Source organism: Amphiprion ocellaris, chromosome 11 (assembly GCF_022539595.1).
Source record: "Amphiprion ocellaris isolate individual 3 ecotype Okinawa chromosome 11, ASM2253959v1, whole genome shotgun sequence".
NCBI classification, from domain to species: domain Eukaryota; kingdom Metazoa; phylum Chordata; class Actinopteri; family Pomacentridae; genus Amphiprion; species Amphiprion ocellaris.
In genome coordinates, this window is record NC_072776.1 from 3,231,417 (window position 1) to 3,255,230 (window position 23,814).

General features: G+C 42.0%; 1 long non-coding RNA gene across 2 annotated transcripts in view; it reads left to right on the forward strand.

The window, feature by feature from the left end:
- LOC129350005 (uncharacterized) overlaps nt 1-22,620 on the forward strand; it is a 74,343-nt gene extending 51,723 nt beyond the window's left edge. The window contains exons 3-5 of one of the 2 annotated variants that reach the window (XR_008603194.1): nt 11,494-11,606; nt 11,790-11,876; nt 18,349-22,620. This is a non-coding gene — a long non-coding RNA (uncharacterized LOC129350005). Of the gene's footprint in view, nt 1-11,493; nt 11,607-11,789; nt 11,877-11,960; nt 13,664-18,348 lie in introns of those variants that run through there. The other variant, XR_008603195.1, reaches the window with a different exon arrangement.
- The last annotated feature ends 1,194 nt before the right edge of the window (nt 22,621-23,814 follow it).

The window sequence follows — 23,814 nt, forward strand, 5'->3', positions numbered from 1 at the left end:
ATTTGTTGACATGACACACTCCTGAATGCGTTACAAACACCTTCTCTCTCTGGTAAATTGTGTGCCACTTTCTCAGGAAGAAAGGCAAATCTTTTATCTTAGCTGAACTGTCAACTTAAAAATGCAGGCAGTCAAAGTGCAGCTTCCCCCTCTAAGCTGAGCCATTTGACTGCTCATTCATGAGCACAGACACACAAATGCACACACAACTTTTGTTCAGTCATGTACGATTTTTTCAAAAAAAAAAAAAACAAGTCCTATTGCCTGGGGGTCAGTGATATCGCTCAGTAGTGATTCTATTGGTGCAGAGACTTAAGTTACACATAGAAGACCAGCGACATACAGGGATATGTGCAGCTGTTGGTGCATGAGTGCATTTTATTTGGTTAAAACTAGAAGTCACAAAGCTGGATGAGATGTTTCTATGGGCTGTTGTGGTTGACCTTTTTGGGGCTGGCTGCTTCATGGGCGGAAAGCATTTTTTAACTTCTAGAACTCACCATCAGGGAGAAAAAAAAAGCAGCTCAGTAAGAAAGAAGAAGCAGGTGAGGGATGTGTGTGATGTTGTGCATGTGTGTGTTTTGGAATAAAATGTACAGGATGGATTCCGTCCAACAAGGCCCCTTTCCTGCTCCATCCCGCCTCTGCTGTTGCTTTTACTCGCATAAACACATGTACCACAACTCTTGGTAGTCGCTTACACCGGGCCAGATTTGGACCTTGGCCATGCCTTCAGGCAGCCCCGGTCCCTTGGTTCCCAGCCTTGTCCCGCTGGCCGTCGACCCAGTCCCAGCCTCCCTCTGCTGGGAGGCAGGCGAAATGGCTTTAGCTATTATCTGGAGCTAAATCACCAGATTGCAATCCCATCGCTATTGCTGCTTCTGTACTGCTATTATTACTGATGGAATGCAGAATTATGTAGCATGCACATTTCACACACAAACACTGATGCAAATGGGTTCCAACCTTGTTCCATCAGTGACTGAATTTCTGTTATTTCGCATTAGTACATGATTTTAATGTGAAGCTCCTTCTTTCATGTTTCCTATCCATAATTCATGTCATCTGTGATCTTAAATCTATAATCTGCAATGTTTTTAATCTTTAGAGTAGCCCCTATATTTTTCCTGTATCTATTCAGGATTAAAATATTACTGCCTCTGTCCTTTAAAAATGTGATTATTATTTTATCCATCATGAAACATAAATACATCTCTTTGCAGGAAAAGCTGCTGGTTGCCGCTGGATGTAACCATGTGTGAAGATACAATTTATGAAAAGTCTCCTTGGCAGTAGACATAACAAGCGGGCATTCTAGTCACGTTTTCCCCTTCGCCTCCTGCATGGCATCTATCCATCATCTCATTGGTTGGCATGCCTGGCTCCTGCCATCATCACCATGGCAATGTGAGTGTCCTCCCAGTAGCCATCACCATGGCAATGGGAGTGTCCCCCAGCAACCATCCGCATGGGCCAAATGTAAGCCTCTTAACCAGGATCACCATGGCAATATGTGCCTGCTGAAACACCAGGCTGTGGTATGTCTGTGGGTATGTGTGTCGAAAAAAGAGCAGAGAAAAAAGATAACACTGATACGAGCTATATCATCTGGCATTGGAGATGGAATTTTTTTTCTCTCTATTTCTCTCTATCATGCACTCTTCCTCTGTCATCGTAGTTCTCTGGCTAAGTTTTCACATCTCACTGCATCAGCGTAGTGGGTGGGTGCCGTGATGTCGCCCCTGTCCTAAGTGGGGCCCGGCAGGAGGCTTAAATGGCACCGATAGAGCCTCAGTCCATCCTATCCTGCTGCTGAATACTCTGGGCCCCTCTGGGAGCTCACCAACCCTGTCTGCTTGGGACATCATCTAGTGTCAGTGTTCTGACACACAATAGTGAAAGCTGACAAAACGGCAGGGGGTGAATTTAGGAGGGGGGCCTGGTGGAGAGAGAAGCATGCCATTGCTCCAGCAAGGACATGTACATGACACACGCAGTGACACTCTCCAAAACAAACAGTATCTCTCACATACACACATATTTATACAGTGGACACACACACACTCATGCAAAATGTGCTGTTACACTTCTGTAAAGACATGTGCGCACACACACACACACACACACACACACACACACACACACACTCACACACACACACACACACGCATACGTAGGCACATTAACACACACACACACAGAGTTAATTGTGCATATTCATGAGCATACATACAGGGTGTTCCGTTTCGCAAGGCTGACTTTTATTGTTTCCCTGGTGTGTACAGTGTATGTGTGCACACTGACGCACATGGGCATGTTTATATGAAAGTGCATGTGCATGTGTGAAAGCGTGTCTCCGCATGTGTGTGTGCATTTAGCTAAAGAGCCTGGTGGGTACCAAGAAGCATAGCTTTAAGGTATGATATGTTAATAAAATGTGTCAAGATGTCTGGAACCCTTTCTCTCTTTATAAACAAACTTACAGCCTGAGCGCTGCTAATTAGCAAGCCCATCTGTTCAGTTTAGCAAAGTTGTTGAGATTTACCAGGGAAACTGTAAAAAGACAAGCTCACTTCAACACGGCAGATGACAAGTGTTAAAAATCCCAAATTCAATTCCCCAGCCTGCAGTCTCTTGTTGAGTGTCTTATTCAATTACTTGTCTATTGATATATTTATTTATTTACTTGCAAATGAATGAAAAGAGCCTTTCAGCTTGTTTTTTTTTTCTTATATCAAAACGGCCGCACTGGCACGCTCACGCAGCAGCAGGACTGCAGTGTTTGCTGAGACGCAGCATATGAATATACAGGGTAACACTGACCAAACAGCATCATCCAAAGCTGTGGCAATTTGCTGGGAGAACATTAATTGCTGTGGCTGGGGCCCAGGTTTTGCATGCTAAGCACTCTGCAGCTAAGTCTAATATGTGTGTTTATGAGTGAGGGAGTTTGCATTTGCTTGTGTGTGTGTGTGTGTGTGTGTGTGTGTGTGTGTGTGTGTGTGTGCTAGTGTCGGGTGGAAGGGGGTGGCACAGGGGGTCCATCTGCTCTCTTCTGCTCCTCTGCACTGATATAAGATTACGTTAATCTGGGTACTTGTCAGGACAGGTTAGTGAAAGCAGACGACTGGGTGGGACTCATGCTAAACAGGTTGGCTAGAAAACGGCTGTTTTTGCCCTCAGACTCTGCAGTGTGGGTTTTGGCACAAGGCGGTGGATGGTGAGCAGGCAGTCCCATAACTGCAGCGGATTTTCTGCACTTCTTGTTGACAAATATTGCCGTAGCCTCCAGAAAAGTATATTCTGCAGCCTAATGACACATTTGCGCAGCCTAAGATGTTCAGGTGATGAAGGAAAGTCACCATATTTTTGCAAAAACTGTTTCCTCAATTTGAATCACTTTGCTATTTATTCCAATTCTGGTGGTCCATTTGTTACTGAAATAGCTGAGAGTTCTCTTCTCACATGTCCACAATCCCTGTGTTTTTCTGTGCATGTATGTCAGACATGTCAGGGTCAGTCCTGTAGAAATCAGGTCCTTCGTTTCCGTTCCTGTCCTCCCTTGCATCACCTATGTTGTGTTTACCCCTCTTCCCAACTCCTCACACTTTTTATTCAATTTAAATAGCCCTCCTAAATCCCATCCTGCATCCTGTGCGCTTCTGATGTTGTTTTCTCTGAAAGCACTTTAAGGCCATAATGTTTTTGTAACTTGTTATGCTAATTAGACTGGCCCTCTTGGACTGTGTTGCACAGAGAAGGATTTATTGCCCGTTTGCTTTGAGGGGAAGAAAAGAAAAAGAAGTTAGAGTAATTAATCCCGTTAACCAAGGATAATTGGGGAAAAAATAGCCCGGCCACTGGGACTGACTGGGAGGAGTTGTAGTTAACCCTGTTTCCTGTGTTTTATTTCAAACTTAATGTTTCCTCTTGTTTAAACTTCCTCTCAGGATTCCTGCTAATCTGCTTGCCTTCGCCTCATTGGTGGATGGAGGCAGCGTTGGGGGTCAGAGAGAGGAGGCGCCTCAATTCAATCAAACACCAGTAGGATCTGGCCTCCTGTCCACTTTACCCACAGTCAGGGTTTAGTTTGGTCAGAGCAAATTAGGGAAAAAACGATTCCAGCAACCGATTTGTTTCTTGTAATCTTCTTGCAAATGTCTAAAATTCTAGATTGTGTCAAACAAATATGTGAGACAATGTGGATGTTTGTCATTTGTATGCAAATGTGTTTCAGCATGTTACTAAGAATTATTTGGATTAAACTCGATAAAAGAATGGATTCTGTGGGTACATTTCTAAGCAATTCCTTTATTCACTGTGTCTGAATAAAATCTCTTATTTTTGTAAGCAGCGTATGTTCAGAAATGCATTACATTTACTAACAAACTGTGAACAGCTAAATTCGCCTGTTTTATGGCCTTATTAACTGTGGTTAAGTTTTGTCTTTCACCTAACTGTTTTGCATTAACATGTTTTTATAGGAACAAACATTTTCCAGTTTTTACAGTGGAATTCCCATGCACATAGCCTTTTATGATCAGCTGCAATAACAGGCAGTGCTAACTCGTTCCATACCCACAATCCTCTCCCTCAGGAGAAACACTCATCTGTTTTTGTCAGTACCATGCCGGGGCTGTAACCGGAATAGGCAGATCCTAATTTCATCCACTTTCAAGGAATTTACAGGCTTAAACAAGACCTCCTTGAAGACATATTTGTGTTAGAATAGAAAAAAAGAGGAAAAATATAGAGGAAAAAGTGTTTCTGTTCTTGAGAATGGTTTTGTCAGTATATCAGAGCTCTATTATGTTATTCAGAGAATGTAGGAAGATAAGAACCTGTACCAAAACATAACCAGTGTTTTTTTTCTTGAAATCAAATTTCATTGTAACTAATAAAATACTTTGTTTATTAGGGAAAACATTTGCTGCTTTTTATGATTCTTGTTACTTCTTTCTTTATGAGTTTGTTTTAAAACCTTTTTAATGCAATGTCGACACAAAAGGCAGCAAACAATTTTTGCTGCATAAATTTGAGAATTCAGCATTTCTGCGGCTGTTGTTTCTAATTGCTGTTTTGATTGTTTTCAAGTTCAGTTATTAGCCACATTAGGTCAGATTAAGGACAAGCATGCCGAGACGAAGCCAGGTAATTAAGAGAGGATATGGAAGCCCTGTCCAGCTACACTTGACTTCATTAATACTGCTAACTTAAATCAACCGTCACAATGCTAGCAGGAAGGCGATGTTTTTCTCAATGTGAACTTGTAGTCCTGCCTCCCACACTTCACGATAGGCTGTTTAGCATCCACAGTATGGCTATTGTCACTGTCAGCCACAAGATAGGAGGCAAGGGCATGGCGGAGGAGAGGCTACCAGCGAGAGAAGTTTGTCAGGGGGAGAGCACTTGACATACCCTCTCGCAAGCAAGACCCCCTCATTAATTACACCTTAAACATAATTATTTTCTTGATTTGTTTGCTCTCTCTGGCTGTATTTCCCATCGTGCCGCCTGAATCCTCGCTCCTTTTGTTTACTTATTTATCTGTTTTTCTGTTTACCCCTCCTCCCTGCTTGCACCATATGGTTGCAGATCAAATAATGTCAAACATTTTGCCCTTGCAAGTTTTTGCAATTTGCAGTTTCCAAATGTGAGACCTGTTGAAAGCAGGAGTGATAATGGACATGCTCTACCCCCCGTCGCTTTTGTCCCACCATATCTCCCTTCAATTAATGCTACAGCGGGAGTTTCATGTAATAACACTTGCACTTCTGAGCTGTCCGCATGAGAGAGGGAGAGGAGAGGGAGACGAGAGAACAGAGGAGGGAACAGAGGGATGAGGCTGGGAAAGAGAAGAAGAAGAAAAAGAAGGAGAGGGGGAGAGGGAAACAATTAAAACCGGGCTGAGATGCCACGGCTGGCCTGTGTTGTGTGGCCATGTGAATGTTGCATGTCAGCTAAATAGAGCAGAGAGGGAACGAGTGTGATGGCGGTTGGTAGAGAGCATGCTAAGCTTGTCTATCATTGTTGCTGAGCGCAATCAAACTGGTGCCAGCAGGATGGAGGATGCGTTGACAGCTGTAATTACCCATCGCCATAGTGATCACTTTTGGCCTGCTGTGGATGGCCGATGGAGGCCCCTCCTCTAGTCAGCCTTTAATCAGATTGGGCTGTCAGTTGTCTGGTAGACATGGGTGGCCTGGGCACTCTGTATGGGCACCGTCTCAGGTCCCTAAGTGTTTTTAATTAGGTATGGAGCCTAAAAATATAGCATATACCTCACTATAGAATGCTTTGGGAGCCACAATCCACTTGATTGTGTATACAGAACAGGAGCACGGGTGGACTTCTTTTATGTGCGGTCATTTATAGGATGTATTACAGCTCACAGGATGTGTCTTTGTTGTTATCTATAGCATCCATTTGACTCTCCGTAAAATAGCAAACATATTCATTGTCTCCACGCTGCCATGTTTGTTTTTGTCTCTGCAGTGAGAGCAGTGCAGTTTTATTCAAATATCTCTATTAATGTACCACTTTGCTACAATAGCGGTTCATATTACAGCAGTCCTCTGCAATATCTATGAAAATGCTCTTTTTGTTTTGTTGTCAAGTAAATATCAAGTCCATGCCATGCTTCTTCTTATATACGCCGAGACTGTACATGAGTTTAATTCGGTGCTGTGGGGGCAGTCCGTAATGGTGCAAAGCATAAGGTAATGGAAAGAATGCCAGGTACAGTCTGATAATGTCAGTGTGATAATTAGTGCAGAGAGGCTTAAACCAGCAGCCCACAGGGAGACAGCCCCTGGTGTGGAGAGATGGCACGCAGCTGGATCATACTTAATTAAGTAATTGAATATCATTTTGCCAGTTAGCTGGAAATTAGCTGGAAATTAAAACATGGATAAACACGACACTGAATGAACATCATAAAATTAATTTGAGAGAATTCCCTTTTTCTTGCAAAAGCTAATGGTCTGATGATGGGGGTTGATTTTTATTCCATTGTGACTAATTAATGTTTTTCACTATTTGATGCTCATTTTTTCATGGAAGCCACACTGTAGACGGTAAAAGACATCACCGTTTTTCCTGTCTTTACCTGCCTGCATTCACACTTGTACATTTTTTATTATTTTTTTGGCTTCTCACCACAAGTGATTTGTAGGAGTGTGTGTGTGTGTGTGTGTGTGTGTGTGTGTGTGTGTGTGTGTGTGTGTGTGTGTGTGTGTGTGTGTGTGTGTGTGTGTGTGTGTGTGTGTGTGTGTGTGTGCACGTGGGTACTGTAAATATGACTTTCATTAGTCCCATATGAGATAGCCAGAGTGGGATTCTCGCTGTGAGGAGGGAGGAATATGGCTTAAGAAGGTACAAAAATATCTCTGGATGTAATAAAAAAGGAGGTCAAGCTCATCCTGGGTGACACTGGGACTCAGATTAAGTTCCACTGATTTGCGAGTATTTATCCAAAATTGAACGTTCTGTTCCACCCATGCTACCCTCATTTTAGAGGTTTTTCCTTTCATATAATTATATGTAATGTGATTCTTAAAGGTCAGTAGACATAGCTGTTGTTGAGGCTTTTTCAGAATACTGCTCAGGCTGTATCTTATGGGAAATCCTGAATAAAAACTTTGCAGACGCACACAGACACTGAGGGATTGACATCTGTTTATTTGCTAAAATCACCTCTTTAATTAGGGGAATTTTAGCTTTTTTAAATATTTATTTAGGCATTTAAACACCTGTCATTGATCACATATAACTAAAGAAAAGCTGATATATTCTTTACATGAAATATGAATCCATAAGTACACATATTTTTTTGCAGACTTTGCACCTTTATGTCATATTTATATTTGACTTTGACTCTGTATTGCAGTTTTTAATGAATTAAAATAAAAACACAGATGAAATGCTGTATACTAATAGGCTCCAAACTATATGTAACATTATTTTATCAGCGTCATACTTCATGACTTTGAAGTATTTTAAGAGAACTGATGATGAGCGTGTTTCAGAACTTCTCATCTGTAACACGTTTAATATATTTTAGCTTCTTTTTGTGATATGTGTTTTATCTTGACAGCATTCTCCAAAGTATAATTTAAACCAAACACTATTTTCAGCACAATTTTTGATGATATACTGTATATGTCATTTTTTGTAAATGACTTTTTGGCAAACACAATGAAGATATAGTAGGTCAAACAAAGCTGCTAAAACATTAAATATATCTCTTTTTATTTTCTGCAGTATTCCAAATCTGGTTCCCAGCTCGAGGCAGTGGGATGGGTTACCACTTCAGCACTTTCCTCATATTAAGTTTTAATAAGGTCAGGGGGAAAAAAATAATAGACAAGTATTGATATTATTTATCTGCAAGGAGAGGTGTGCCCAGCTAATGGGTAAGAAAAATCAACAACAAAAACAACAAAAACACGGCCGACCAGATGCCGTTTATATGATCTTTAAAATACCAGCACACTTACAATATGGCACAAATGGTATATGTTATGTGTAACATCACCAAAATGTCACCATAGAAGCCCAAATTCAACAATTTATGTGAGTATTTGACATTTTAAAACGTCTCACTGATGACAGATAGTTAAAGAAAAGCTCGTTTCAGTCGATATAATCGCTGCATGTTCTATAAATGTTTGGTGATGCATATTTTTTGCAGTCTTTCCACACGAGTTGCTGCTGTACTTTTGTAAAATTTAACCAAATACCAAAGTCAGTGAGTTTGTTTGAATAAATGACGTTACAATACAAAGCAATCTGTAGTGTGCGACGACTTCCCCCCTCACACATTGCAGCAGAGCAAACTTATGCCCTGTATACCACAGCGGCAGATTTAGTCATCTTAATATAGGGATCAGCGTGAGGCATCAGAAACCGCAGGAGGAAGCCACTCACTACTATATCCTGTTTGTTGTGCTGCTGCCACCCCAGTTGCTCTCCATGCAGTAATAAACAAATAAAGTGGGAGAAATTAATCCCTCTGGAGCCATTGTGGGCATTTCACGTCACCCGCCCCTGTGCTTCCCAGCTGCTTCTGCGTGCACGTGCGTGTGACAGCACATAAATTTGAGGGTGTGTGTCTATGCAGCGGCCAGCGAGTGCTGCATGGCCCGTACAGTGATGAGATGTGGATACAGAGATGCAGTAACAATAGTAATAAAAAGCACGTGAAAAGAAAAGACGTCATGTGATGTGAGAAGCATCCCTCTTCTTGGGAATGTATACATGTATGCTTCATTTATGATATAATTATATATCACAAAGACCTACATATAACTGTACCATTTATAAAATGCATTATTCTCACAGCTGAGTAAGAATAGACCTACATATGTGTGATTGGCTCCAGTTTCCATGTATTGATTGACACTAAACAGCACGCTCAAACAGACAAATCTGTGGCTTTAGTGGCAAAAATGCATTCATACTGCTGTGTGTGCATGTTTTCTGTCTGTAAATACAAAATTGCATGTAAATACAAATTCGTCCTAGGCACTCAAAGCACAAATTAGCTGAATAGCAAACCGTGTGCTTCCGAATGGCTGTCAGCAAAAGTCGACCACAGTGAAAATTTCCTGCCTCAGATCTTAACACACCCACACATATGAGTTTAGTATGTGTGGGTCAGCGCAGCAAAGAGGCTTATGGCTTGTTGTTTCCTAATTAAGAATGTAAAAAGGGGATTAGGCTTCAAACAGTACGGTTTGTGTCATTTTCTTCTTGCCGCAGCAGTCAAGGTATGGGTTATCTCTGACGCTGGCATTAGCCCATTATCATTCTTTGTTATTTTTCTTAAAGCTCTTCTTGTCTTTCTCAGTTTCTTCATCTTTCTTTCTCTCTCACATCCCCTTGTTTTGAGCCCCTCTTCTCTCCTTTCCCTAGTGGCCAAAGTGGCACAAAACGTAGCACTGGAGCAGCCACCTCCCTTCCCTCAGCCCCAAACCCCCTCTTTCTGTTTCTCTGAAATAAGCAGTATTCTCTGGCCCTGTTTGATCCTTTGACTATGCAGGGGCTTCATGTCTGGCCAGTGTTTTTGGATCAGCAGGTAGTCGCAGGCTAGCTGTTAAAGGGGTCATCATTCTTCCCTCTCCCTGCTCCTCACACACAGATGGGGACCTGCTGAACTCTGCCAAAGGTCAGAGCTAAATTACATATTTTATGAATTCTTGCTTTAGTTGAGGTTTTTTTTTTTTTTTTTTTTTTTTGAGAGGAGACGCAGAATAATGAAACGCTGCCGGCAAACAATAATCTGACGTTTCCATTAATCACACTGATGGCGTCGGTTCATTGTCTCAGTTTTATTTAGAAATTTTTGAGATGTTTCTGCAAATTTCCAGCCTCTTAGCTCTTATTTCATGCTCATAAGAAATTGAATTATCTTCTTTCTTTCTTTTTTCTTCCTTTCTGCGAATTTTGCCTTTCCTCCATCCCATGTGAGTTGAAAGGGCTGTCTGAAATGTGTGATGTTTAGAGAGGAGACATTTTGGCTGGCATCCAGCTCATTGTACACCAGTCTGGACCGGGCTGCCATGGCAGCTTTAACTCGCTGTACAGCAGACAGATGACAACTGCCGGCACGCCATTCAAGACCTCAGAAACAACATCTCCCCACCATGTCCGATGCATTAGGAATGGAAATCAGTGTTTCTGTTGGTTTCACTGCCCGTTTCCTTTATTCTAAACGGATGGATTTGCCTTTGCTTGTTTCCATGCATGCTGAATTGGGGCTGAATTGTTTTTCAGTTTTGTTTAGCAGCCGGTTTGGTTCTACAGCAGTGATGCTTTGAGAGGGTATCAATGAGCATATGTGCATGTATACCTGGATCTGTGCATGTGTCTATATATATATGTGTGTGTGTTACAATGTGTGTACATAAGTTGAGTTAGGCAGAGGTAATGGTTTGGTGTGTTTGGATAATTCAGTTGCCATCAGACTGCAGCATCTGCCATCAGATGTCTTCTCACCGGGGATCCCGAATGGTGCTAGAGATGCGACTATATCTGCTTTCACACTGCTGAACATGACATTTGAATGTGCATGTACACGCAAAGAGAAGAAAAAGGGAAAAACCGGTGTGTGCACGCACATACACAAGCGTGCGCACACACTTCACAGAGGCTGTGTGAGAGCCAGAATGCAGAGCCTGAGGGCTGTTGTGTCTCTGATGTTTGTATTGTTTACTCTGTTGTCCCAGTGCATGTAGGAGATTGTTGCGCACTTAGGCCTCACTCTAGCCTTGTATTATTTACTATGACTGGTGTGGACAGCAGGTTACTGTCCAGGAGAGCTGAAAGGCCAAGAAAAGAGAGGGGGGAATAAAGGAGGCTGAGATCGAAGGAGACAGAAAGAGATCATTGACTATATCTTTTCCCCCTATATTTGTTCACATACTGCTTCTCTCTCCTTTTCGGTTCGTCTTTGATCCCGGCTCCTCAAACCTCTGCCCCATGGGTCACCAGTTGACAGACAGCGAGAGGAGGGTGCCGCCTCTCTTCTTATCCACTCTTCTCTCACTTTTTGCCTTTTGGGGAACACACCGCTTTGCAACCAGGGAATCATTTGGGAACCCCAGGTAAGTGAACCGAAGCCACACAGATGTTAATCTCCCCTCGGCCCCCCTCAGACTCGCACCACACTCCTCCACCTCCTTCTCGGTCTCTCCCCCCCTTTTTTCCACCCGTCTTGCCCTAAGTCTCTGAAATCTCATTGAAGACAGCAAAGTGCCTCTTGATTGAGTTTTTTCTTTTTTTAATAGAGGAGACGAAGGACCAGTTGGCAGAGATTGGAGAGGGGATGTATCTCACGGCTTCGGGTAAGGGCCTCACTGTGGCCATGCAGGCAGGTGAGCTCCTCATCTCACTCTTCTCCTCACCTCACTCTCCACTTCCTTCTCCTCCAACAATCCGGTTATCTGTGTCTATTACAGAAGGGTGGCTGACGGCCTGGATAAATCCTCGCACTTCCAGACATGTTCTAGGGGCCCTATCAGCTGGGGACAGGACCTTGAGCCCTGATGAGAAAACTGGTGCAGGGAAATTGAATTAGCCATTGTGTCTGGGTCTTCATTGATTGCTATTAGAGTTGGCCTGGAGCTGGCTGAAGGAGAGATGAGGACAGTTAAGCCTGTCTGAGTGGACCGCTCCGGCCGGTCTCAAGAAGGAAGAGCTTATGCCACATCCGATTCAAACACTCGTCACATCGCTCGCTAACCAGAAATCACTGTGGTGGAAATCAAGAAATGCAAGAAAAATCAAGGAAAAAGTGCAGCGCTCCAAACCATCAAGGGCAAAAGAAAGGAAATTATGATGACAATGTTCATACTGCCACGAGTAATGGTGTGAGTCAGTCATGTTAGAAGTGGATAACAATGCAAGTCAAAAGTCTATAAATGTGACAGGTCTTTTAGCTGCAGATGATGGATGGAGTCTATGATGCAGACACTTCCTGTTTCTCTGGGTGCAGAGCCGTGGATGAAAGAGCTGCGGTGTGTTTTCAAACCGAGGAAGAACAATAGGTCAGAGGAAGAAAGAGTTCCCCTGACCTGACCCCCCCGCTCCCCCCACTACCCCTCACCCACCAACCCCAGCGCCCCCCTTCTGTTGAGACTAGGGGCCTGATAGTTCTGACACCACTGATCTCTTTGGCTGACTCACACAAAGAAAGAGATAGGAGCTACCTGTGGGCATTGTGTGCTGCTTCTGCCTCTGCTCCTGCTGCATAAGCACCTGCCTCATTTAGGAATTTTATTGCAATTTTAGCGCTTTTAGAAATACAGACCAGAGAAATGTCATGACAGTGTATAATTACAAGACTTGCCCTCAAAGTCTGATCACTTACGATAACAGATTTCTTCATTCTTATCAGCTCTCCCTTCATTGTGATTCTACATTGTGTGTGAATGACAAATACTTAAAGGTGCATGCCATTATTTTGAAATGCAGCATCACCCATGCATAAAAAAACAGCATGAAAGCAGTTTTTGTTAGTGTTCAGCTATGTTTTCGCATTGAATTTGATTTTGAATACAGATGGACAGTAGGGAAGTGGATTAAACTGAAGGTGAGGTTCAAGACATTTCTTTTGAGATTTGGATGCTTTTTTGGGGGGGCTTTGAAATGTTATCGCTATTGGAGTCTATTGTAGCCGACGTGAATTGGAGTCGACTGCAGCTACAGTTCTCCATCAAGGTGGAAAGTACAAACATTGTACGGCCACATGTCAAGCTTGCAGGGCCGAACAGTTTGACTCTTAAATGTTCTGAGTGTCATACGAACCGCTGGAACTTGTGACTAGTGTCCAAGTGTCGGCACGATTTTCAGACAAAGAGGAATCATAGAAATAAAAAGCAAAAGAGACCCTGGATAACACCCTTTGATGCCTTGAAGCTGAATATTGATGACAATATACAGTATAACTGTATCAGAGAATGTTCAACCATATTACAACCAGCTCTGTTCAGATCCATGAGGGTATGTGACAGCCACCTGTGCAAATATATGTTTGCCTTTTTTGCTGCACCGCCACATGTTGCTTCCTTTGGGGAACCAGCAGAGATGATTGATTATGGCTCCAATGATTATGACAAGGATTAAGATCAGAGCATTGTTTTCTTTATAGTCACAGTTCTGGCTATAAAATCTGACAGTTGAGCATTTTAGGTTTCATTTTAGAAAATAATAGTGGAATTTGCAGGAGTCTCAGGCTAATAAGCCCAGAAGACACTGTTAAAAAGACGAGTTTGGCAGTGCTGAAGTATCTCCATCCTAAAATAAATTTAAACCATTCAAAAGTTTGGGCTCACCCAGGCAATTTCATGTTTTCCATGAAAACTCCCACTTTTATCCATGTGCTAACATAACTGCACAAAGGTTTTCTAATCATCAGTGAGCCTTTCAACACCATTAGCTAACACAATGTAGCATTAGAACACAGGAGTGATGGTTGCTGGAAATGTTCCTCTGTACCTCTATGGAGATATTCCATTAAAAATCAGCTGTTTCCAGCTAGAATAGTCATTTACCACATTAACAATGTCTACACTGGATTTATCATTCATTTAATGTTATCTTCATTGAAAAAAACTGCTTTTCTTTCAAAAATAAGGACATTTCTAGGTGACTCCAAGCTTTTGAATGGTAGTGCAGATTCTAAAAATTGAAAAATGCGCATGGTTTACATTGGAAAATATGCATACTGGAGAAAAAAATAGAATAGAATCGAATATCCTTTATTAGTCCCACGAGGGGAAATTTTCACAAGATTATTTGCAAATCATTTGTAAAAGAGGCCATCCACACATTGTCTCTGCCAATTTGTAAAGATTCCTTTTTGAAAATTCCAGACACCTCAGAGTATTTGTTCTCTGCATTGTCTGGATCCAGAGGGTGATCCTTGTACTCATTAACACTGCTGCTTGCAATGGTGGCAAAAAGTAACCATATTCAGTTATTGCACTTGATCTCTAAATGTCCAAAAAAAATAATATGACACACATCCAAAACTGTGTCTTCCTGCTTTGACTGTAAAATCATGAAACTACACACCTCAAAGAAGTAAAGTGTTTATTTAGGAGCTATTAGTTGAGCTGCAGATTAATTGTGATTGTACAAAGCCCAGCCCCTCAGTTCTCCAGCAGGTAACCTCACTTCACCCTACACGTTCGGCAGCGGCTTTACACCCTCCATAGGTGTGGGCCCAGAAACATCCCACATGGTAGCTCACACTGTGATAGCCTCCAGCTCTTCATATGAGGTATTCTGTGTGTGTGCACGCATCTGGCGGTGTGCACGTATGTGTACACTGGCAGCCTCACTCTTTAATTCAACGATAGCTCTTTCATCCTCTGTAAGAGGGCCGCAGGGTCTTGCCCTCTGAGCCCCAGAGATGAAGTCTAGTGTTTATGTGCGTTAGATTTCCATCCCACAGAGCTGGCCCTCCCCTTCTACTCACATTAAAGAAGAGATGTGGACAACAGCTCGGTGGTTTACTTTTTCATAGTTGTCAGTTTCTAACAGGCAGCGAGGGTTTAGGATAAATAGCTGCTGCTGGATGTATTACAAAACTATTATTGCTGTTTCTACCTCGGCTATAATGGGCCTCCTCTTGTCTCTTTTTAGTGTTTTTATTTGTCAGTTTGAAAAGGAACTGAGCCATTTTTATTCATGCGTTGCTTCTCAGTACACAAGCAGAGAAATCCTACATAAGATAACACAGGATAAGATAAGCTTTATTGATCCCTCATTGTGGAAATTTACAGCAGCTAGATACAGATGGAAAAAAGAGAGATTTCACAAAAAATGAACCAATGTTGTAGAAAGTCAAAGATCATTTTAAAATATATAATCTATCTAAGAACAACCCTTTTTAAAGAACCAGCTAGATAAGGTGTAACCAGCTTTGAAAAAAATCACACACGAGATGATTCAAATGACTTGAACTCTATAATTATACTTTTTTTTGCTATAAAAAGAAGTGTATTAATTTTCTTGAATAAGAAATACAGTATGAATACAGTATGTAGGCAAACCATACAACATAAACAGTTTAAAGATAAGCTTTATTGATTCCTAACTGGGAAAATTTACATGTTACAGTAGCTACATACAGATGAAGAAAAGATGAAATTAGAGAATAATAAACCATTTAAATCATTTAAAACTGTTTAAAAATAAACGGAAAAGATGTAACCAACTTTGAAGAAAGCGTACGCAAAACGGCTAAAATGACCTGAGCTCAAAAATCTTGTGTATTAATTTGTGCGTTGCCATGCTCACCGGGGAGAAGTCTAACATACAGCATGAATACAAAAGCACAAGTGAAAGCACCTCGAGTGAAGCAGACAGACACACTAATGTGCACTCATGTTCTCATTCAACACAGGCAGACATGTATGCACACGGTGACGCGCACACGTGCACTATGCATAGCCGTGGATATACACACACAGCCTGGGAGAGTGGTGGGTCAGACTGGTAGCAGAGGCCGGAGTTGACCTCTAGTGAGTGTGTAGATTTATTCTAATCAGTACTCTGCTTCTGACAGGTTAACTGCTGCCCTCTGACCCGGGGAGCTCTCTGGGTGTCACCGTCCTTGTGTTCCCTGTCCGCTTTTATCGGCAGCAAAAAGAAAATGTAAATTAAATGCAGCATAAAAATAGATGATGGGAGCTTGTTCCTCTCATCCTTTTATTCACCCCATCTTATCTCGCCCTCCTTCCTCTGCTGCTTTTTTTTTTTTTTTTATACAGCTGCATGCCCAAAATGAAATGAAGGAAAGAGATGCTCACCATTTTTTTTCTCCACTTTGCTCTTTCTTTCTTTTCATCAGCAAATACCATACAGCTGGAATAATAAAAATGGTGGAGGGATAGAGGAGCAGGTAGTTTCCTGAAGCTCTGACAGCTGATGATCACCAGTAGAGGTATATGTTTGTAAAGGGAGTATTGCAAACAAATTATGATGTGAAAGCCTTTCCGCTATACATCACACAGGAGAAGAATAGAAAGAGAAAGCCTCCTCTGTGTCACTGTGTCTCTTTCTGTCTATACAACTGGCCTCAGCGGTTGCAGAAGGTAGTGTTTCATCTGTTGTTGTGCCTTTTCAGAGCGGTAGAGAGGGCAGTTGAATTAGATAGCATTGTTATGCCTCCATCAGAGCAATTTTCCAGCAATGCCGCTAAAAGCCCTCACACACTTCATCAGTATTATTGTAATTCTTTAGCTCTAGGTTATTTGGCAGCTGCTGTGCCCCACTGGCAAATCCCATTCGTGATGCCGTCCCTTTCACTGCAGCCAGAGATCCATTGATTTTTCTTTTCTCTCCTCTTGCCTCACCCAATTCATTTCGGATTGCTCGATATGAAACATTTTAATTTCTGCTCGCACCTCCGCTCGGGTAACGGTCAGAGGTTTCCCTTTTTCTCCCTCTTTGTGCTAAAATCTCTTTTTCTCGACTCCTTAACCCGTCAAAGGAGTCAGAGTAAATTGATTTATGTCTTTCTTTTCAGTTTCCTATTTTAGGAACTTTATTGGTTTAAATAAGTTTGCAAGCAGTATGCACACATTTAAACACATGCAGATCTGAAACTATATAGAGTTAAAAATCACACACACACACACACACACACACACACACACACACACACACACACACACACACACACACACACACACACACACACATATATAATGTGTAATATATTTATATATAATATACAGATATATAATTTTATGTATAAACATTATATATGGTTTTAGCACTATATCAGTTCAGCTTTGCATGTGTTTAAATGTGTGCATATGTGCAGGTGTGTAATCAGCAGTATTCCCCCTGTGATTGGGCATGGGCCATTATAGAAGCTATGTGCAGTCTGATGGAACCTATTGATGTTTGAGTACACAGGCCCTACTTAATTAGTCCATCACACCCACTGGTTTGGTCTCTATAGGATCCCCATAAGTGGTGCTTCTTTGCATATGCCATGCAATTTCTTAGGCGAGCTTCTGTTGTTTTATTTATTTATTTTTTTTAAAATTTCATTTTAAACTGATGGGAAGAAAAACAAACATTCTATACGTCACAGGAGGATAGGACTGTTTGATTCACTTGCAGAGCCTGTCTGGCTGACTGTCTTCCTCCGCCCTTTATACGCCTGGAGGTTTTTGTCGTGTGTGTCTGACAAAATCTGTGCCACTCTACGTTTTGCACACTAATCTGGGAGCCTTGCGCTCGGCACGGCAGACATTTTGGACTGTGTCATTGATTTGGAATCGAGCTCTGCACTCCTTGTCCTTCACTTAGTGTTGAAATCAATGATGCCTGCTTCTGACCATGCATTAAAATCTACCCCACCTTCACACACACAGGCACACACACACACACACACACATTCAAACACACACACCTCCACCCTTCCTCTCCAGGACTTTGACTCCTGCTTTTAATCTGCGCTGTAGCCTGTGTTTCTCCTTCACCGCTGGACTTGGAAATGTGCCATCCATGAATATTCAGATAAGATGCTTGCTATAATATTGTACATTACCTGCCACAACATTGAGAGCGAGACCCATCCTGCACAAAAAGAAAAGTGCATAGGCAGAAGAAGGAGCTCAAATCTGTGTGTTCTTTGTTCTCCGGTGGTTGGCTCTCTGGCTGGGAGACACCGGCAGTCTGAGACAGCACCCTACTGATCTAAAGTGTGTGCGTGCATGTTTGTGTGATACTTGTTGTGTGTGACGTACATATGGGTTTGCATTATACTACAAGAAGGATGATATATGAAACCAAATAACCTGTCAATGTACCTGTCCCCTGCAGGTTGGCCTTTGAGCTTTGACTGCTGCATTCCTGCACAAGTTTTGGACATTTCCCTGGTAGCCACCTGGAGAGCAACCGGCCCCAGACCTCAGTCTATTTTTCCATCAACATCCATCATCTGGGAACAGACTGGCCTTACCTAAGACATGTAACTTTAGGAAAATGTTTTCTACTTTTTTAGAGCAAGACAACAGGACAATCTATGAAAACACAAAGGCAGCTATCATTATTATTAGACTGAGATGAACTTTACTGTCATTCACTGCACATTCGATCGAAACTTGCATTGGCTCATTGTAGTATAAGTAAGACTATTTACCCTCCTAATAAACAACAAGAAGCTAAGATTAATAAGTAAGTGTCTAAAAATGACTACAGCAATACATTTAAATATAAAAAGCATCAAAGAATAGTGTTGTGTATTGCAGACATAGGTCAGACCGAATGTATTGCACATCAATTATTGCACTTGAGCTCATTGTGTGTATGAGGATGGTGGGGGATTAATGTGAGATTATCGCGCATTATTACGAGGATACAAGTGGCAGAATTTGTGCACACATAGTTTTTAAACTACCAAAAGCTCAAAAGCAGAGATGGAAAGTTTTTCTTGGTGAAATGACAAACACAAAAACTACTTTCTGAGCCACAAAAGGATCTTTTTTTTGCCACTTCTTGCCATAAACACTGTGTTTTTCCCATAAACACTCTTTTCCAGTGTTTGTGACAAACAAAGAAAACGTCAAAAACCAGGAATGAGTGAGTAGATTAAAAGTAAAGAAACTGAAGATCAAGAGAAAAATGAAAGCGATGTACAACTGTTCCTTGTAGATAGACAGGTTTTTTAACTGCCTTGTTGAAAAGCTACTAAGTGTGCGGCAAGAATCACATAGTTTTGCTTTGTCTTTACATGTTGTGGGCCCCATTGTGTGGTTCTCTTCAGTGAGGATTTTAGATTGCGCCTGCTGAGGTTACAGTTACAAACAAGAAAGAACATCTAAAGAGGCCGCAGTTTATTATGAAAGGAAAGCCATTATTTCCAGCATCCAAGCAGCACAACACACGGGGGAAGGTGACAATAGGTGAGGAGAAGTGAAGGTGGGAGAAATAGGGCAGTTAGACGGGCAGGTGGATGGAGACGGAGCGGGAACAAACAAATGAAGAGGGCACCTCATACGTGGCTCCCCCGCCGGGCCCGCTTGAATAGAGCCAGAGCAGATGTCAAAGGACAAGCCTCTCAGCCACATTGTACACATATCTGTCACCACAGCACCCTGACAAAATATTGGCAACTAGGTAAATATTGTGGATGGCAGGGGGTTAGAGGTGTATGCTGGACCTGTAAGACTTAAGTGAAAATCAATAGTGGTGAGCTGCTGAGGCCACAGTGGTGTGTGTGTCTGTGTCTGCAGAACAGTGTGTTGGGCTGGTGTGTTTGCGGTAATGGCAGGCTATCATAATCACAGGACACTTAGAAAGGTCAGAGTGTTTGGTGAGCACTCTGTCTCTTCTATATACACTACATATATACTAGTATAAATCTCTCTCTCTCTCTCTCTACATATATATATATATATGTGAAATGCATTCACAAAGTCATATACAGAGGTAATTTGAGCTTTTCTTTATTCTTTTCTTTCTCACTTTTTCAGCCTCTCCTTGATTTTTGCATTATTTTGATGCACATATTATGTCAAAGAATTTTATTTCTACATTTGTTCCACCTCTTCTTTTTTTTTCTTTATGCAGTCAATTGCAAATTTTGTAAATGTTTAAAGTCCATCCTCTACCTTTTCACTTGGTTTCTCTAAACGCAAAATCTGATTAAGCAAAACCCAGAAAACCCATTTTGTGATTCATACCTCTTTGCTCCCTTCATCGACCAAGCAGAACAGCTATTGCTCACTCACTCAGTAATGAAGACCCCGAGCAAGCCCAGACGGGCCTTTTGGGCAAACATACAGATACACACCGCCACACAAACACATGTCGTAGGGGTTAATAAACACAGCTCAAATGTTGGGTTAAGGACTGGAGCACGGGCCCAGAATCAAGCTGTTTTGGGTTTCATCACCATCCTAAATCTAATTCCATGTTCTAGAGGTGGAGTGGTTAACTGCTTTCTGCTGCAATGCTATGGTCATGTCATCTAAGAGAAATCCAAGCGTATGATTAGGCCTCGGCAGGTTTGGGTGAGGCCGAGGGGAGACTGTGGGTGGGATAGGCAGGTTGGTTTCAGGGGGACTTTCTAATAGGCATTTACTTGGTGAGAGCTCCCGCCTTCAACACACTCACACACACTCACACACACACAATTTCTACACTGTTATTGCTCTGTCTCCTTCTTTCTCTCTCACTCATTTGGTGATCTCATGGAGTGAGACTTTTCCATGGAGGACAATAGCAGTGGAAATGGATTATGATTATAAAGGATAGGTAGTGGGTTGGCACAGCACCTACACTGTGCAGCATTAATATGGCGAAGCACTCCCCAGGAGGCTCTCTGTCCTTTCTGCCTAAACTGTAGGCTTGGTGATTTCTCTTTATGCCACTTTTCGGTATACACTATACCGTGCCTTTGCGCTTACACCTTACATTATATTTGCTGAACACCTTCAATAACCCTCCGCTCTGCAACTGGGAACATTTGAAATCTCCTCTGGCTTTTTGCTGTTATGAGGGAATTCAAGTGTGAAGGTTTGATATGGTCAAATAATCAGCATTAATTTGATAGAATCACAAAAGCGATACCTTTTTCTCTTTTTTCCCTTTTTTTTGTCTGCCTCCCCCATCAAATAATTAGTTGCACATTTTAGATATTTGATAGCAGTTTGGCCATTAATAATTCATGCTCACTAAATTCATAAAACATCATCTTGTCCCCAGCAAGTAACATTTGATATTACATCTAAGGCCCAGAGCAGAGATGTTTGCCAGAATCCCATCAAATGAAATTTCTAAAAATACTGACTAGCATGTTCTCCCTCAAAGGCTCTCAGTGGCCCTTTAAGAACGACTGGAGGAGGAGAGAAGTCCCCTGCTATCTATTTTCTTTGGCGCCACAGCTCTTTTCTGAACGTCTTCCATTTGATTCCCTGCCTCTCCTTTTTTTCCCCTTTTCCCTCTCCCTCTCTTCTAGCCCCTTCTCATGATGTCAATTTAATTCAATCTAAAGCATTTAAAGCGACCAGTATCTTTTAATGTCTGTTGGAAAGGCACTTGTAACACATTAAATTTACTTTCACCTTTCTGCTGGGATTTTAAGGGGGGGAAATAAAGATCAATTATTTGCCGAATCTGAAGTTTCATTAAAATCACTTTTCTCTGTCTGTGTCCTTGCATCGTTTTAAGTGGGCCATCTGTCTAAACATCTCTCAGGGTCCTTTTTCCTTTTTTTTCTGATCATTTCCTCGCCTTATTCATGAACCCTAGGAGTCCAGCTTTGTAGTAGTGTTGGAGCTGGAGCAGCCTACCCCCACTGAATACAGCTCTGGGCCTCAGCCTGCGCAAGACTCCCCCTCTTACCCTGTTACCTCTCCCCCACTCTCCCAAATAGCCTCCCCTCCCCTTTACTTCCCTCCACCTCTTCCCCATAAGGGCCCACAGAATCTCTGAACTTGCTACACAGAAATGACCCGCCTTATTGTGATCAGTTATCCTCACCCTCTCTTTCTCTCTCCCTCTGCCCCTCTCCAACCCACCCACTGTTTCAGATCCCCCTGCCTTCGTCCCTTAGCCTTCCCTGCCTCTCCTCCTTATTGCAGATTTGTATGCAGGCTGTGACCTGGGTGGCTACAAAGCACCGCACATTATTCTTGATCATTCCTCTGCCCCCCATGAAGCCAGTTATGAGGAAAGATCCCTTAATGATGCTTTGACTATTAACAGTGTTTTATGTCCAAATGTCTCCCTCGTTCTTCTAACCAACCAGTCAAATATAGATACAAGAAACCGGGGAATCTGCAGTGATGAGGTTTTGGTAAAATATACATAAGCCCGTTTGATTAGGACCATAATTGCCAAGTAAAGGGTATAGTCGAATGACTGAGGGTTCTAGTAGGACTGAAGTTGAACATGATTGGAGCTGATGGTGCACTTTTATGTCAATTTATTCAAATTTTTTACACTGTTCTCGCATATACTGTCTTATCAGCATGAATAACCTGTGCGAGTTGGTGATTGTAGCTTGGAAAATGTGCCAAATGGTGTGAAGGTGTCTTATTTAGGTGATAAAAATGAGTTTTTAAAAACTTTTAAAGTCTTGTTTGGGAAGCATAAACCGCAAACACCGAGTTTATGAATATATAGCGTGTGTGTGTGTGTGTGTGTGTGTGTGTGTGTGTGTGTGTGTGTGTGTGTGTGTCGTATTTGGGAGTGCGAGATTAGTCTTGATCGGTGTCTGTTGTCACAGTGCCAGTATTGTGTCTGCAGTCGGTCCATCCAGGCCCCCGCATCTCCCATCTCGTCCCAAGCTCATCCCTCTGTCTGTAGGAAGACAAGTCACAGCGCCAGTCTGGCTTGGAGCCAGTGTGGAAGCTCTGGTTAAGTCCCTCTGCCAAGCCTGGATTACACTGAGATGTTAATCATTGGAGAGCATATTAAAAACATTATCATATACTTCCCCGTTTGGAAACCGAAATGACATTTCAGCGGCTGTAAATCCGCCACCTGCGAGCTCTTTTGAGTCTACAGTAGAACACGTCAACAGACACGTCTGGTTGAGGATCCGGAGCGTATTTTGGGTGGAGTTTGTTAAAGAGGAATGCCCTTTAAATTCCAGTCTCTTTTGTTGCTTCATTGTTGCAGCTTATTGTGTCATAAGTAATTCTAGCTGACTTCAAAGGAGGTTGGGCCGCAACTGTAGGGTTGTGGGAAGCACTGTGAATGTCAAGCAACGCAAACGACCTCTCAGATGGGAGTGATACAGCTTGTCTCTTGTGAAAATAGCTTGTTTCCCTGTTTTTTTTCTTAGTTTTTTTTGTTTTGGTCTTCCTTCAGATTGATATGTGACCTAAATTTGGCAAACATAAACTTATAACGCAGGAACCCGATGCCAAACCTGACCTCCCCAAAGTTTTTGTGTTTTATTTTGTGCATTATGCGTGTGTTTGTGTGTGTGTGTGTGTATGTGTGCGTGTTTATGTACAAGGTTCACATTTAATGGGGTTTTGTAGAAGTGAGTGGGAGCTACCAAAATGGCAAAGGGAGCAACACAGAAATAGATCATATTTCTGGTTTCTGTGTTTTTTCCTAATAAACCAAAGCAATATATCAGAATTACACATAATCGAGGCTTTTCAATATTGGCTAAGTTGATTAGTGTGAGATGTGTGTAGGAGAAAAGAGGTCTGTAACCAATTCACTTAGGGAGTATGTATGCATTTGGGCCCTTATAGTGAAGCAGACAGACGTTCAAATTGAATGATGAATTGGGTTTTTTTCCTTCTTTTTTTTTTTTTTTTACCG